A 17,594-nucleotide genomic window follows, 5' to 3' on the forward strand; every position below is an offset into this window, starting at 1 on the left:
GCTGTTTCCAGATCTTAGCTATGGTGAATTGTGCTGCTATGAACATCTGGTTACATATATCCTTTCTGATAGGTGTTTCTGGTTTCTTGGGATATATTCCTAGAAGTGGGATCACAGGGTCAAATGGGAGTTCCATTTCCAATTTTTTGAGGAACCTCCATACTGCCTTCCATAGTGGCTGCACCAGTCTGCATTCCCACCAGCAGTGCACAAGTGTTCCTTTTTCTCCACATCCTCTCCAGCACTTGTCGTTTGTTGATTTGTTGATGATGGCCATTCTGACAGGTGTGAGATGGTACCTCATTGTTGTTTTGATTTGCATCTCTCGGATGATTAGTGACTTTGAGCATGTTTTCATATGCCTCTTGGCTTTCTGAATGTCCTCTTTTGAAAGGTGTCTATTTAGATCCTTTGCCCATTTTTTGATTGGATTGTTTATCTTCTTTTTGTTAAGTTGTATGAGTTCCCTATAAATTTTGGAGATTAAGCCCTTATCAGATATGACGTTGGCAAATATGTTTTCCCAAGAGGTGGGTTTTCTTGTTGTTTTGTTGATGGTTTCTTTTGCTGTGCAGAAGCTTTTTATTTTGATGTAGTCCCATTTGTTCAGTTTCTCTTTAGTTTCAACTGCCCTAGGAGCTGTATCAGTGAAGAAATTGTTTTGGCATAAGTCTGAGATTTTGTTGCCTTTGTATTCTTCTAGAATTTTTATGGTTTCCTGTCGTACATTTAAGTCCTTTATCCATTTTGAGTTTATTCTTGTGTATGGTGTAAGTTGGTGGTCTAGTTTCATTTTCTTGCATATATCTGTCCAATTTTCCCAACACCATTTATTGAAGAGACTATCTTGGCTCCATTGTATGTTCTTGCCTCCTTTCTTCAAATATTAATTGAGCATAGTGGTTTGGGTCAATTTCTGGGTTCTCTATTCTGTTCCATTGGTCTATATGTCTGTTCTTGTGCCAGTACCAGGCAGTTTTGAGAACCGTGGCTTTGTAATACAGCTTGATATCTGGTATTGGGATCCCTCCTACTTTGTTCTTCTTTCTCAGGATCGCAGCAGCTATTTGGGTTGTTTCTTTTTATTCCAGATGAATTTTTGGAGCGTTCTTTTTAGATCTGTGAAATATGCTGTTGGTATTTTAATGGGGAGTGCATTGAATCTATAGATTGCTTTGGGTAGTATGGACATTTTGATGATGTTGATTCTACCAATCCACGAACACGGTATGTTCTTCCATCTGTTTATGTCTTCCTCTATCTCTTTTTTCAATGTCCTTTAGTTTTCTGGGTAGAGGTCTTTTACCTCTTTAGTTAAGTTTATTCCTAGGTATCTTAATTTTTTTGGTGCAATGGTAAATGGGATTGTTTTATTAATTTCTATTTGTTAGTTCACTGTTAGCATATAAAAATGCCATAAATTTATTGGCGTTAATTTTGTATCCTGCTACATTTCCAAATTCAGTTATTATGTCTAATAATTTTTTGATGGAGTCTTTAGGGTTTTCTAAGTACAGTATCATGTCATCTGCGAATAATGACAATTTTACTTCTTCTTTTCCAATCTGGATGCCTTTTATTTCTTCTTCTTGTCTGATCTCTATGGCTAGCACTTCCAGCACTATATTGAACAGGAGTGGTGAAATGGGCATCCCTATCTTGTTCCTGTTCTTAGGGGAAATGAGTTTAGTTTTTGCCAATCGAGTAAGATGTTGGCTGTAGGTTTGTCATATAAGGCTTTTATTATGTTGTGGTATGATCCCTCTATTCCCACTTTGCTGAGAGTTTTTATCAAGAAAGGGTGTTGGACTTTGTCACATGCCTTTTCTGCATCAATCGATATGATTATGTGACTTTTGTCTCTCAACTTGTTTATGTGATGTATCATGTTTATTGATTTGTGGATATTGTACCAGCCTTGCATTCCTGGAATAAATCCCACCTGGTCATGGTGTATGATCTTTCTAATGTAATGCTGGATCCAGTTTGCTAGAATTTTGTTAAGGATTTTAGCATCTATGTTCATCAGGGATATTGGCCTGTAATTCTCTTTCTTTGTGGTTTCTTTATCTGGTTTAGGGATTAGGGTAATGCTGGCTTCATAGACAGAGCTTGGAAGTGTGCCTTCCTCTTGAATTTTTTGGAATAGTCTGAGAAGGATTGGCTTTAGTTCTTTTTTGAATGTTCGGTAAAATTCCCCTGTGAAGCCATCTCGTCCAGGTCTTTTGTTTGCTGGAAGCTTTTTGATTACTGTTTCAATTTCATCAGTAGTTATTGGCCTATTCAGGTTTTTTGATTCTTCCTGGTTGAGTTTTGGAAGGTTGTATTTTTCTAGGAATGTGTCCATTTCATTGAGGTTGTCTGGTTTGTTGGAGTAGAGTTGTTCGTAGTACTTTTTGACAATCCTTTGTATATCAGTAGGGTCAGTTGTTACTTCACCTCTTTCATTTGTGATTTTGTTTATTTGTGTCCTCTCTCTTTGTTTCTTAGTGAGCCTGGCTAGAGGTTCATCAATCTTGTTAATCCTTTCAAAGAACCAGCTCTTGGTTTCATTGATCTTTTGTATTGTTTTTTTGGTCTCTATGTTGTTTATTTCTGCTCTGATCTTTATTATTTCCTTCCTTCTGGATACTGTGGGCTTTTCTTGTTGCTCTGTTTCTAACTCTTTGAGTTGTAGGGTTAGATCATTTATTGCCAGTTTTTCTTGTTTTATGAGGTAGGCCTGTAGAGCTATGAACTTCCCTCTCAGTACTGCTTTCATTGTGTCCCATAGATTTTGGATTGTTGTGTTTTCATTGTCATTTGTTTCCAGGATGCTTTTTATTTCTTCTTTGATCTCTCTGGTAACCCAGTCATTGTTTAATAGCATGCTATTTAGCCTCCAGGTGTTTGATTTTTTAAAATTGTTTTTATTGTTGTTGATTTCTAGTTTTATGCCATTGTGGTCTGAGATGGTGCTTGATATGATTTCTATCTTCTTGAATTTGAAGGGACTTTGACTGTGAGTCAATATATGGTCTATCTTTGAAAACGACCCATGTGCACTTGAGAAGAATGTATATTCTGTGGCTTTGGGGTGAAATTTTCTGAAGATGTCAATTAATTCCATCTGATCTAGTGCATCATTTAGGATTGATGTTTCTTTGCTGATTTTTTGTTTAGAGGATTTGTCCAATGGTGATAGTGGGGTAGTAAAGTCCCCTACTATGACTGTATTGCTATCAATCTCTCCCTTGATATTCTCCAAAAGTTTTTTTTTTATGTATGTGGGTGCTCCTGTATTTGGTGAGTATATGTTTACCAGAGTTATATTTTCTTGTTGGATTGCTCCCTTTAGTATTATGAAGTGGCCGTACTTATCTCTTCTTATGGCCTTCACTTTGAGATCTAATTTGTCAGATATAAGTATTGCTACCCCAGCTTTTTTTTTTCATTTCCATTTGCCTGAAAAATCTTTTTCCATCCCTTCACCATCAGTCTGTGTGAGTCTGAGTCCATGCATTCGCGCTGCTTGAGATCTGGTGTTCCTGGGTTCGTAGCTCGTCCCTGGGTGCCATGGTTGCAGGGTCCCTGGATGTATACGCTTCTAATAACAGCCACTCTCCCCTTCAAGGCTGGTAGGAAAGTGGGCATCTCCCCTGCATTCAGGTGGGTAGGGCTGATCCTCCTTCCTGGTTTTACTGTCTAGTCCCCTATCTGACTGCCAGCAGGAGATTCTACTGATCTGCAGCCTCTTCAGTATCCTCAGGTCCTCAGTTCTAATAGTTCCAGGGCAGTGGAGACCTACATCCACCTCCCGGCCTTCATTGCAGTTCCTGCCCCCAAGTCCTGGCAGTGGAGCAGAGCACTTTTTATTTCACTAAGAAAATTCTATCTTCTGGGCCACAGGAACCGAGCTCTAGGGCAGTGATAGCAGCACAGTAGTGTTGGCGTTGAGTAAGTCCATAGCAGGGGCAAGAGTCCTGCAGATCAGTGATCGCCCCCTGGTTTCCTGTGACAGTGTCTGTGTCTGGCACACAGGGTCTAGGGCAGTGTCCTCCGCAGGTGCACGTGGTTGGGGGTGGTGTGTGTGGGTTCCGGCGGCCACAGCAAGTCCGGCTGGTGGCGAGGCAGGGTGCCTAGCCTCTTCCCGAGGTGGACCTTATCATTTGTATTTTTTGAGCCTCAGTATGGGTTGTGCAGGAGGCAGCCGATCAATGATTCTCTTAGGGTAATAAGTCCTATAAACATAGCGACCCATTTATAAGGCATTTAAACTTTCTTCTTTCCTAAAGCAGTAACATTTAATGATAAACCAATTTGAAGAGTCTTGGTTTAGCTTAGATCTTTGTTGTTATCTTATAATATCTCTGAATAGCTCCAGAAAAATATACAACTATTTACCTTACTCTTCTCTCTTTTGGTACTTTATGTGCCTCACAGTGAATGAGAAACTTCCTCTAGAGTAGAAGTGTCAAACTTATTTTAAGTATTAGAGCACATGATCATTTTAGAATAAAACATAAGCAGCCTCCTTAAAAAGACTCTTCAATTTGTTTTTATAGAAGAACTATGTCTTCAGCTTGTAGCTAATCGTTGATCAATTTTAATCATTCATAAAATATCAGTAGTTTACAGAATGACATTTTCAACAGTTATGGTACATCTCATTTATAGGTTAACATTCCTAATAGTACTCCCTAATTACATTTCATTTTATGAATGCATTTTTTGAGTTAGATGAACTCAGTGGTAAAATATTTTAACATAGTCTTAGGATTCATATGGTTGGCTCCAGAATTCTGGAGATATTTTACTCAGACTGTGTTTCAAACTAATTAATATTGATTAGATCCTGTCAGAAATTATGATTTTCCATTCCATGAGATGTCTCTACTGTTATTAAAATTCTGTGATTCTCATGAATTCAGAGCAGTTTAGCAGTAGGAAAGGAATGCAGAATGTGGTTCTCTTTGCTTAGTCTACAAATCAGGTTTGACTCTGATTTTACTTTCTCCTATTTAGTTTCAATTGTTTGATTGGTTAACTTATTATTTCACTAAGAAAATTCTATCTCCTGGGCCACAGGAATCTAACAAGTTGTTGTGTTATGTCCCTGATTCCAAAACATCCTGTACTTGACAATACAACTCAGTAAATTTTATTAGGCAGTTTGCATGACTGGTTCCCCTAGATATTTGACAATAAACACAATAACAACAAAATATATAAGTAGTTTTAGTAAAAACATTATTCCATAAATTGATGGTGGTATAAATCAGAACTGTGGAACATTCTAGATCTTTACCATTTCTAGCATCATGTCATGTGATAAACCTGACTTAGAAAGTTCATAGGAAGAACTCCTCTGACGAACAGCATAGTGGGAACAGGGCACACCACCCTTCACTATTGACCAGAATAAGCTAAGGACTTGACTACATTTTATTGCAGGTGCCTGATTAGTAGCAAATGAACTCAGTGTGTTTTTTTTTTTGTTTTGTTTTTTGTTTTTAAATATATTTTATTGATTTTTTACAGAGAGGAAGGGAGAGAGATAGAGAGTTAGAAACATCGATGAGAGAGAAACATCGATCAGCTGCCTCCTGCACATCTCCTACTGGGGATGTGCCCACAATCCAGGTACATGCCCTTGACCGGAATCGAACCTGGGACCTTTCAGTCCACAGGCCGACACTCTATCCACTGAGCCAAACTGGTTTCGACTGAACTCAGTGTTTTTAAATTTTTAGTAAAACCCTCAATTTTCTTACTTAAAATGCTTGTATGTATTAATTAATTAATTAACAAAGAACATTATTTGTTATGTATCAAATAGGCCACACCAGGTTAGTCTGGCTGCATTGGGCCATGCAGAGCATAATAGGTAACTGTATTCAAGAAGGCCACAAACCAAAAGTGATATTGGCTTTTGTCTCTTGAAATTCTTGCAGCTCGAAAGGAAGTAAATTTAGCATTTTTTTCCAGCTCCATAAGGATTTATAAGAACCCTTTGATCCTCTTATTAGATGATAGATTTCAGAGGTTCTTTAGTCAGCCAAGTATACAACTTAGCTCATAAGACTTTGTATGATTTTTTTTCCAGGTACCAGGGGACAAACCTGGAAATGGGGGCAAGACTGGGGATAGCACTGCTACAATTTGTGCTGCCTCCAGTTCCAGAAAGTACTAGAGACAGTCATAGAAATGGACACTAAAATATCAGTATCCAATTTTGTATGTGGAGTATAGTATGAGGAACCATCACAACATTTAAACAGTATATTCTGTGGAACATCAGGAAACATGAATTATAAAATTTTAAAACCCAAGAGACTTCATTTGAGAAGGTACTCATAAGCTCTCAGAACCTGCAATTTGGTTTTGGAATATGGAAGAAGTGGTATTAGTTGGGATGTGTCTTTTAAAGAATATTCACTCATTTTTTTTGAAAAATATTTTTGGTGATCCTGGAAACTAGAAACCCTGTCGATTTATAGAGAATGTGAATGAGCAGCTAAGACTGAAGTTCTATACAGTGTCACAGTTAGGGTTTCACTGGGTGGGAGGGAAAGTGTTTGGGTTGGTAATTGATTCTGTACTAATGACAAAAACCTAGGGATTTCAATTCTGTCTGAGGTAAAGGTTGAAATTTGAAAGTCACCAGGGCATATAAATCTATATACCCAAATCAAACCTATTTTTGTATCAGTAAGATCAATTACTTAAATTTAAAAATATAGATGCAAGATTATTTCTAAAAGCAAAACAATCTGTTTTTTTTTAATTCTCTAATTCTAGGGTATTTTAACTTAGGATCATTTACTTTTTATGAATCTGAAAAGCATTTTTTTAATTTCAAAACTTGGACTAAATTACACAATGTTTCTTTCAGTGGTCTTATCTGTTGAGTCCATTGTTCCCTTCTACCACTCTTTCCTCTTCCTGTTTTCAATGCCTTCATTATACCACACAAGTCTTCATTACTTAAAAAATATGTTTGAGCCCGGCATGGCTCAGTGGTTGGGCAAACTATGAGGTCACGGTTCAATTTCCGGTCAGAGCACATACCTGGGTTGTGGGCTCGATCCTCAGTATGGGTTGTGCATGAGGCAGCTGATCAATGATTCTCTCTCATCATTGATGTTTCTCTCTCTCCCTCTCCCTTCCTCTCTGAAATCAATAAAAATATATTTTAAAAAAGGCTGTTTCTGAAAGGGCTTTATGGAATTGGGAGTACAGACCCCTGCATCTGTCATGAGGGGGAGGTGCTATTCAAATTTCAGGCAAAGTGGTGTGTGTGTGTGTGTGTTTCCCTGTCCTAGAGCTAGTCTTCTGAGAATGGCCCAGAATATTTCCCTGCCCTCAGCTGGGCAGAGATCCTCTGGTTACTGGGAGTTCCTATAAGCTCTCCTGTGAGGGGGAAGCACCAGTCAGGTTCCCAGGATAGTAGAGTGGATGGCCCCACCCCTAATCCAGACACTGATGCTCCCTGATTCTATTCAAACTTGTAGGCTTGGTCTCTGCTGCTGCCTCCTCTGCAAAGGTTGAGATGTAGGGAGTGGCAGGTAGGGCTCTTGAGAATGGGGTGGGTTGTATCACTTAGGGAGGGTTTTTTTCCTTTTTTTGAGCTGTGGCTTCTGGGAGGGGCCAGCCCCTCTCAGAAAAAAAAAAAATGGCTGTTTTGGTTTGTGGGGCTAAGACCAAATGCAGGTCTGCTGGCTGCCTCTTCCCAACGCTTCCCACCTCAGCCTCTCCTTAGGCACCTTGAGTCCTCACCACCCTTCTTCCACTGAATCCTCAGGTGAGTAGCTGCAAATGGAAATCCTGTATTCTAGGTGAAAAAAATAAACTGAGGCTTTTTCTCCACTGGCTCTGGCCTACTGGCTCTGGTCTCCTTGGCACCCAGCAGCCCTGTAGCCTTTCACGGCTGGATGTTATGTGGGCTACTGTTCTCTACTCTGTTGCCTAGCCTGGTTTTCTGACCTCGATATTCTCAGGGAAATGACCTTCCTGTAGCTGAGCGATCTCTTTTCACTCTTGGCCTGCCACCTGTGGAAGCTGTGTCAACTCTTCTAGTGACCTTGCCCTTCCTACCAGTCTCCAGGTGTTTTCTGTCTTTCCTTGATATATGTTTCCTCCTCAGCTGGACCTCTGTTGGTAATTCCAGGTGAATATTCTCTAATTTAGTTTTATTTCCATTCTGGCCCTGGGAGGAGGTACAAGAAAGATCTGCCTCTTCAGGCACACCATCTTCTCTCTCCAAGCATCATTCTTATGACTCCATTCCCATCATGACACGATGTTCTACCACACCATATACTAATGTGCCTTTCTCTTTTAATCCTCACCCGTCGATATTTTTCTATTGATTTTTAGAGAGAGTGAAAGGGAGGTGGAGAGATATACAGAGAGAAACATCAGTGTGAGAGAGACACATTGGTTGATTGCCTTCTGCATGCCCAAACCAGGGCTAGGGATTGAGCCTGAAACCTAGATGCATGCCTTTGACCAGCATCAGACCCGGGATCCTTCAGTCTGCAGGCCAGCGCTCTAAACACTGAGCCAAACTGACTAGGGCTAATGTGCCTTTCCTACGGCCACAGTCAATCTACTTGTCAAATCCTAGCCTCTTTTCCTCACATGCCTATTTTGATGATAGTATTTCTGCCCGACCTTCTCATTTCCTCAGAAACCACATGTTTTTTCCATTCTTCTCTTTCAGTCCAAATTCAGAATTTATAGGATAGAATGAAGTTTGAATAGACCTCAGTTGGGTGAACTTTAGCAACATCCTATTTATTTGAAGTAACTAACTTAGTAAATGTTATGAATTATTTATTTTTTTAAAGAAAGTTCTTGGGTGTGTCTACTTTGGTCTACCATCAACCCTTTCTGAGATAATGACAATGTGGTCGCTAATATCCACTGTGCCACTCTCTGTCAATCCATCCTATCTAATAAAAGAGAAACATGGTAATTAGCCATACATCCGCTACCCTTCCCATTGGCTAATCAGGGCGATATGCAAATTAACTGCCAGCCAAGATGGCGGCCGGCAGCCATGCACTGAAGCGAACAGGGAGGCTTGCTTGCTCCAGTGACGGTGGACTCCAACATTCCCGGCCTGTGCTGCCGGCCTCTCAGCTGCAACTCTAAGCAACTATGTTGCAAATATAGAAGCTAAACCAAACCCCAGAAACCTGCTTTAGTCAGCTTTAGTCAGCCGGGCTTCAGCCAGCCAGACCGCAACATTGTATCAAATACAGAAGGTAAACAAAGCAGCAGAGGCCTCAGAGCTAAAGCTGGCCCAGAATAAATTTAAAGAAAAAAAGAAAAAAAGGAGTGGTTGGGAACTTCGGTCACCCGCCAGCCTGAAAACGGCCCTCAGCCCCTCAGCCAGGCTGGCCAGGCACCCCAGTGGGGACCCCCACCCTGATCCAGGACACCCTTCAGGGCAAACCAGCCGGCCCCACCCATGCACCAGGCCTCTATTCTATATAGTAAAAGGGTAATATGCCTCCCGGCACCGGGATCAGCATGACAGGGGGCAGCGACCAAACCCCCTGATCACCCTGAGGCTCTGTGTGTGACAGAGGGCGGGGCCACAACCTCTCTATCCGCCCTGCTCTGTTCGTGACAGGGGAAGGTGCCCCAACCCCCTGATCAGCCCTGCTCTGTGCCTGATAAGGGGGAGCTCCCCAACCCCCTGATCACCCTGCGGCTCTGTGTGTGACAGGGGGCGGTGCCCCAACTCCCCTATTGGCCCTACTCTGTGAGTGACAGGGGGGAGCTCCTCAACCCCCTGATCGGCCCTGCTCTGTGTGTGACAGGGTACGGAGCCCCAACCCCCCTGATGGGCCCTGCTCTGTGCACGACAGGGGGCAACGCCCCAACCCCCTGATCGGCCCTGCTCTGTGCGTGACAGGGGGTGGTGCCGCAACTTCCCTATCAACCCTGCCTTGAGTGTGACAGGGGGCAGTGCCCCAACCCCCCAATTGGCCGTACCCTGAGCGTGACTAGGGGTGGCATCGCAACCTCCTGATCTGCCCTGCTCTGTGCATGACAGGGGGCAGCGCCCCAACTCCCCAATCGGCCCTGCTCTGAGCCCAACTAGGGGCTGCACCTAGGGATTGGGCCTGCCCTCTGCCACCTGGGAGCGGGCCTAAGCCAGCAGGTCATTATCTCCCGAGGGGTCCCAGACTGTGAGAGGGCACAGGATGGGCTGAGGGACTCCCTCTCCCCCCGAGTGCACAAATTTTTGTGCACCGGGCTTCTAGTCTCATAATAAACAGAGTGGTATTTCTTTTTTTCTTTTTTTTCTTTTTTTGTCAATCCATTGGCTGACTATATTGACAAGATACTGATTGGTTACATGTTGAAGAAAACATACAATACAAAATACAGAAAAAGTTGGTTCCATTCCCGCCCACTCCCCCCTTACCCACCCACCCCCAAATACTCATCATCGTGATTTGGTCAGAACAGGGCTCAGAGCCAGAGGTCAGGGTGACCAAGGATGAGGGGGATGGGGTGGGCTGTGGGCAATGGGTTCGTGGCTGTCACAATAATGCTGTGGTTTCTCTCCCAGCTGTGTGTCAGGGGTGAGGGGAGACGGCAGCCTGATGCTAGCCAGCCAGCTAAGGGAAGAGCTGTCTCTCCCTTCCCTAGCCCCTAGGGCCTGCCCCATGGCCCAGAACCAAGCACACGCCAAACAGTAAGGATATGGATGCTCTTGCTGAGCCCGATTAATCAGCAAGAGGAAAAAGGGTTACTGCTCCAACCCCTGCCTCCCCATATATAAGGGCGGGGGAAACAGGAGCATGTGGTTACGCAGGGAGAGTGGGAGAACAGCAGAAAGGGCAGGTAGTGGGAAGAGATCATATATATTAAAAAAGTGACTTAAGACTTAAAATTGAATTAGTATTTTTACAGAAAGGTGCAGGTGGAATAACTCACTCCGGCCTATGAACAAAATTATATGGAGAAATCATGGTGGACCCCCTCCCCCTCCCCCCTCCCCCCATGGTGGCCCTAGTAGTTAAGTGCGATTGGTTAGAGTGGATTCCAATCAGGTTGTTCAGGCGGAGGAGGTGGGGGCGGTGGGCAGGCAAGGGGGGCTCAGTTGCTGCAGCACTGGCTCCGGCTGGCGGGGTTGTTCTCCTGGAGGTCCACACCTTGGTTCCGGCCCGGAGCACCAGCTGCATTCTGGGGCTCATTCTTGGGGAGCTTCTTAGCTATTGCCATGAAAATTTCATTCACGTTCATTGCTGTCTTTGCTGATGTCTCCATGAACAGCAAACTGTTGTCGTCTGCATAGGCTTGTGCTTCCTGGAATTCCACGGCTCTCTTGTTGGCCAGGTCTGCCTTGTTACCCGCCAGGGTGATGACGATGTTGGGACTGGCCTGCCTCTGTAACTCCTTCACCCAGTTCTTGGCCCGCGCAAACGTATCTGTGTTGGTGATGTCATAGACCACAATGGCAGCCTGGGCCCCCCCGATAGTACATGGGGGCAAGGCTGTGATACCGCTCCTGTCCAGCTGTGTCCCAGATCTCAAACTTGACTGTTGTGTCGTCCAAGCAGACAGTCTGTGTGAGGAAGGCCGCTCCAATTGTGCTCTCCTGGTACTCGTGGAATTGTCCCTTGACAAAGCGGAGGACAAGGCTGGATTTGCCTACTGCAGACTCCCCCATCAGGAACAGCTTAAATTGACAGATCTTGTTCCCAGCAGCTGGTCCACTGGGTCGTGCTGCACCTCCCCCGACCCGCCATGGCCCGTCCTGCTGTAGCGGTACCAGTGAGCGTGAGGGCAGGGGCCGGTGCTAAGCAAAGAGGCACTTAGTGGGAAGGGGGGCCTCCAAGGCGGCTTTGGGGCAGCGGCGTTACTTGGGGCCAGGGCTCGGACCGGCTCCACTCTTCTCCCCCCGGCGGAGTCTCCGGCCTCCACTCCAGGGTGGTATTTCTAACGTGCAAATATAATCATGTTACTCCTGAACTTAATAGTTTCCTATTGTCCATTTTAATTAAATACCAAATCTTCACTTTTGCCTACAAGGCTTATTGTAATCAGACTCCAGCCCTACCTATCTCTCTGGTCTCGTCTCTGTGTCTCTCCATCAGATGCTCTGTGCTAGAGCCATCTTGACTTTTTTTACTTTCCCAAATTCACCTGTTCTGTGCATCTCAGGGCTGTGCACCTGCTGTTCCCTTTGCCCAGAATGTACTTTACTGGTCGTCTGTTTCCTACCCTCTCCCAGCCCCTACCTTTCAGGTGGCTAATGCCTAGACAGCCACTGAGGCATTTCTGCCAGGAAGCCTCCCTGAGGCTGCAGAGCAGGTTGGTGTCCAAATATGCACTCCAATTATCTATGGCTTTCCTTCATAGCACTGGGCACATATTTGGTCACTTACATAATTATCTACAGTATTTGTTCAATGTCTGTCTTCTTCAAGAAACCATTAACTCCATAAGAGAAGGGATCTTGTCTGTTTCTGTCTGTTCAAAATATCTCCTAGAGTCCAACACAGAGTCTAGCACAGAATAGGTTCTCAATACTGTATATATGACCCAGATGTATACATTACTTATAATGTAACTAGCAATATAGAATAATGTATATTTACCTTCAAATGCATGTGTAAGATAATCTAACAATATTATGCAGTGGGGGTTTTTCAGGTCTTGTTTTAACCCTTTGAGTGCCAACCAATATCCTAGGAACTATGCTAAAATTGCCAAGGCATTTTTGCTGATTTTACAGCAGTTTAGGAAAAAAAATTATGAATTGCAAGTAAATGAAGTTACATATTCAAAAACTTAAGGAAACCTTTACTACATTGACATATTTAGCAATATCATCATCACTAATAAAAGCAGACTTAGAACTGGATGCCATTTCGAAGCTTTGATAGCGCTCCCGGCACTTTTGGCCAAAGACAGGAGGAGCGCAATCATGCTCCCCGGCACTCTAGGGGTTAAAGAATTCTATATAATAAAAGCCTAATATGCTAAGTGTCCAGTCGTCCAGTCATCCGTTCAACCAATCAAAGCGTCATATGCTAAGGCCACTCAACTGCTTGCTATGACGTGCACTGACCACCAGGGGGTAGACACTCCCAACAGTAGGTTAGCTTGTTGCTGGGGTTCAGCCAATAGGGACTGGGTGAGAGGGCCGGACATACCCTGGAACCCTCCCATGGTTCCTCCATAGCTGGCCAACCTTCCCCATCCTTCCCCGGCCCCAATTGTGCACCAGTGGGGTCCCTTGGCCTGGCCTGCACCCTCTCATAATCCAGTCTGAGGGGACCCCCCCCCCCGAGTGCACAAATTTCATGCACCAAACCTCTAGTAAATAATAACCATCTTTACTACTTCCCCATAAATAATGTTTTACATATTTAAGGACAGTTTGTTTTTCTGAGGCAGTTTTAGCTGTTCTCTTTAAAGTCAGGTTCACAATAATATTCTCCTTGGAAAATTATTTATTTCTTTTTGTCTTTAATTTCTTTATTGGTTGAGGTATTACAAATGTGTCCTCATCCCCCCATTAACCCCCAACCCCCCCCCCCCCCACTCATGCTCTTGTCCCCCTGTTGTCTGTGTCCATTGGTTTGGCTTATATGTATGCATACAAGTCCTTTGGTTGATCTCTTCCCCTTACCCCCACCCTCCCCTACTTTCCCTCCGGGGATTGACAGTCTGATCACTGTTTCTCTGCCTCTGGATATGTCCCTGTTCATCAGTCTGTGTCAGTGATGGCAAACCTTTTGAGCTTGGCGTGTCAGCATTTTGAAAAATCCTAACTTAACTCTGCTGCCATGTCACATATAGAAATTTTTTGATATTTAGAAGCATAGTAAAACAAAGACTTATTTTTGATATTTATTTTATATATTTAAATGCCATTTAACAAACAAAAAATCAACCAAAAAAATGAGTTCGAGTTTCACCTCTGACACCCGTGTCATAGGTTCGTAATCACTGGTCTCTGTTGTTCTCTATATTCTACAAATGAGTGAGATCATGTGGTATTTATCTTTCCCTGATTGGCTTATTTCACTTAGCATAATGCTCTCTAGTTCCATCCATGCTGTTGCAAACAGCAAGGATTCCTGCTTTTTTACCACAGTGTAGTATTCCATTGTGTAGATGTACCACAGTTTTCATCTACTGATGGGCACTTAGGCTGTTTCCAAATCTTAGATATGGTGAATTGTGCTGCTATGAACATAGGGGTGCATATATCCTTTCTGATTGGTGTTTCTGGTTTCTTGGGATATATTCCTAGAAGTGGGATCATTGGGTCAAATGGGAGTTCCATTTTGAGTTTTTTGAGGAAACTCCATACTGTTCTCCACAGTGGCTGCACCAGTCTGCATTCCCACCAGCAGTGCAGAAGGGTTCCTTTTTCTCCACATCCTCTCCAACACTTGTTGTTTGTTGATTTGTTGATGATAGCCATTCTGACAGGTGTGAGATGGTACCACATTGTCATTTTGATTTGCATCTCTCCTATAATTAGTGACTTTGAGCATGTTTTCATATGTCTTTCAGCCTTCTGTATGTCCTCTTTCGAAAAGTGTCTATCTAAGTCCATTGCCCATTTTTTGATTGCATTGTATATCTTCCTATTGTTAAGTTGCATGAGTTCCCTGTAAATGTTGGAGATTAAACCCTTATCAGTGATATCATTGGCAAATATGTTCTCCCATGCAGTGGGCTTTCTTGTTGTTTTGTTGATGGTTTCCTTTGCTGTGCAAAAGCTTTTTATTTTGATGTAGTCCCATTTGTTTATTTTCCCTTTAGTTTCCATTGCCCTAGGAGCAGTATCAGTGAAGAAATTCCTTCAGCATATGTCTGCGATTTTGCTGCCTGTGGATTCCTCTAGTATTTTTATGGTTTCCCATCTTACGTTTAAGTCTTTTATCCATTTTGAGTTTATTTTTGTGTATGGTGTGAGTTGGTGGTCTAGTTTCATCTTTTTGCATGTATCTGTCCAATTTTCCCAACACCATTTATTGAAGAAACTGTCTTGACTCCATTGTATGCTCTTGCCTCCTTTGTCGAATATTAATTGGGCATAGTGGTTTGGGTCAATTTTTGGGTTCTCTATTCTATTCCATTGATCTATATGTCTGTTGTTGTGCCAGTACCAAGCTGTTTTAAGAACAGTGGCTTTGTAATACAGCTTGCTATCTGGTATTGAGTTCCCACCTATTTTGTTCTTCTTTCTCAGGATTGCTGCAGCTATTCGAGGTCTTTTTTTTATTCCAGATGAATTTTTGGAACGTTCGTTCTAGATCTGTGAAATATGCCGTTCGTATTTTAATGGGGAGTGCATTGAATCTATAGATTGCTTTGGGTAGTATGGACATTTTGATAATGTTGATTCTACCAATCCATGAATACGGTATGTTCTTCCATCTGTTTATGTCTTCCTCTATCTCTTTTTTCAGTGTCCTGTAGTTTTTCGCATATAACTCTTTTACCTCCTTAGTAAGTTTATTCCTAGGTATCTTAATTTTTTTGGTGCGATGGTAAATAGGGTTGCTTTTTTAGTCTCCCTTTCTGTAAGTTCACTATTGGTGTAAAGAAATGCCTTAGATTTCTTGGCATTAATTTTGTATCCTGCTACGTTGCTGAATTCATTTATTAACTCTAATAATTTTTTGATGGAGTCTTTAGGGTTTTCTATGTACAGTATCATGTCATCTGCAAATAAGGGCAGTTTTACTTCTTCTTTTCCAATTTGGATGCCTTTTATTTCTTCTTCTTGTCTGATCGCAATCGCTAGTACTTCCAGTACTATGTTGAACAGGAGTGGTGAGAGGGGGCATCCCTGTCTTATTCCTGTTCTCAGGCGAAATGGTTTTAGTTTTTGCCCATTGATTATGATGTTGGCTGTGGGTTTGTCATATACGGCTTTTATTATGTTGAGGTATGATCCTTCTATTCCTACCTTGCTGAGAGTTTTTATCAAGAAAGGGTGTTGAATTTTGTTGAAAGCTTTTTCTGCATCAATTGATATGATTATGTGGTTTTTATCTCTCAATTCATTTATGTGATGAATCACGTTTATTGATTTGTGGATATTGTACCATCCTTGCATCCCTGCAATGAATCCTACTTGGTCATGGTGTATGATCTTTCTGATGTACTGCTGGAACTTATTTGCTAGAATTTTGTTGAGTATTTTGGCGTCTATGTTCATGAGGGATATTGGCCTCTAATTCTCTTTCATTGTGTTGTCTCTATCTGGTTTTGGTATTAGGGTGATGCTGGCTTCATAGAATGAGCTGGGAAGTGTTCCTTCTTCTTGAATTTTTTGGAATATTCTGAGGAGGATATGTTTTAGTTCTTCCTTGAATGTTTGGTAAAACTTCTCTGTGAAGCTGTCTGGCCCCGGGTTTTTGTTTGCTGGAAGCTTTTTGATGACTGCTTCAATTTCTTCCATAGTTATTGGCCTGTTGAGATTTTTAGAATCCTCTGGATTGAGTTTTGGAAGATTGTATTTTTCTAAGAATATGTCCATTTCCTCCACGTTGTCTAGTTTGTTAAAGTAGAGTTGTTCATAGTATTTTTTAACAATTCTTTGAATTTCTGAGGGGTCTGTTGTTATTTTGCCTCTTTCATTTCTGACTTTGTTTAGTTGAGTCCTCTCTCTTTGCTTCTTGGTGAGCCTGGCTAGCGGATCATCAATCTTGTTTATCCTTTCAAAGAACCAGCTCTTGCTTTCATTGATCTTTTGTATTGTTTTTTTGGTCTCTATGTCATTTATTTCTGTTCTGATCTTTATTATCTCCTTTCTTCTGCTCACTCTGGGCTTTTTTTGTTGTTCTCTTTCTAATTCTTTGAGTTGTAGAGTTAAATGATTTCCTATCATTTTTTCTTGTTTTTTGAGGTAGGCCTGTAGTGCTATAAACTTCCCTCTCAGGACTGCTTTCATTGTGTCCCATAGATTTTGGGTTGTTGTACTGTTATTGTCATTAGTTTCCAGGGTGTTTTTAATTTCTACTTTGATCTCACTGGTAACCCAATCATTATTTAGTAACATGCTATTCAGCTTCCAAGTGTTTGAGCTGTTTGGATTGTTTTTATTGTGGTTTATTTCTAATATTATGCCCTTGTGATCCGAGAAGATGCTTGGTATGATTTCAATCTTCTTGAATTTGGGGAGACTTTGCTTGTGACCCAATATGTGGTCTATTTTTGAAGATGTCCCATGTGCACTTGAGAAGATCATATATTCCGTGGCTTTGGGGTGAAATGTTCTGAAGATGTCAATTAAGTCCATCTGATCTAGTGAGTCATTTAGGATTGCTGTTTCTTTGCTGATTCTTTGTCTAGAGGATTTATCCAGTGATGTCAGTGGTGTGTTTAAGTCCCCTACTATGATTGTGTTGTTGTTGATCTCTCCCTTGTTATTTTCCAGGAGGTTTTTTATGTATTTGGGTGCTCCTGCATTGGGTGCATATATGTTTTTTTTTTTTTTTTTTTCGCTTAAAGTATTACAAAGGGTATTACATAAGTGTCCTTTTTTCCCCCCCACCCTTGACAAACCCCTACCCTCCCTTACCCCCCAGTGTCTTATGTCCATTAGTTATGCTTATATG

The 17,594-nt window shown here is 42.1% G+C and overlaps 1 protein-coding gene and 1 pseudogene across 1 annotated transcript in view; one reads left to right on the forward strand and one right to left on the reverse strand.

Moving 5' to 3' along the window:
• Positions 1 to 17,594, forward strand: part of SOHLH2 (spermatogenesis and oogenesis specific basic helix-loop-helix 2) — a 140,911-nt gene that overhangs the window by 65,886 nt on the left and 57,431 nt on the right. The gene's annotated exons all lie outside the window — the stretch shown is intronic.
• LOC139005119 (ras-related protein Rab-5C pseudogene) lies at positions 10,315 to 12,617 on the reverse strand (annotated as a pseudogene).

Source organism: Myotis yumanensis, unplaced genomic scaffold (assembly GCF_028538775.1).
Source record: "Myotis yumanensis isolate MYYU_CA2020_CCGP unplaced genomic scaffold, mMyoYum1.0.hap1 SCAF_3, whole genome shotgun sequence".
Taxonomy (NCBI): Eukaryota; Metazoa; Chordata; class Mammalia; order Chiroptera; family Vespertilionidae; genus Myotis; species Myotis yumanensis.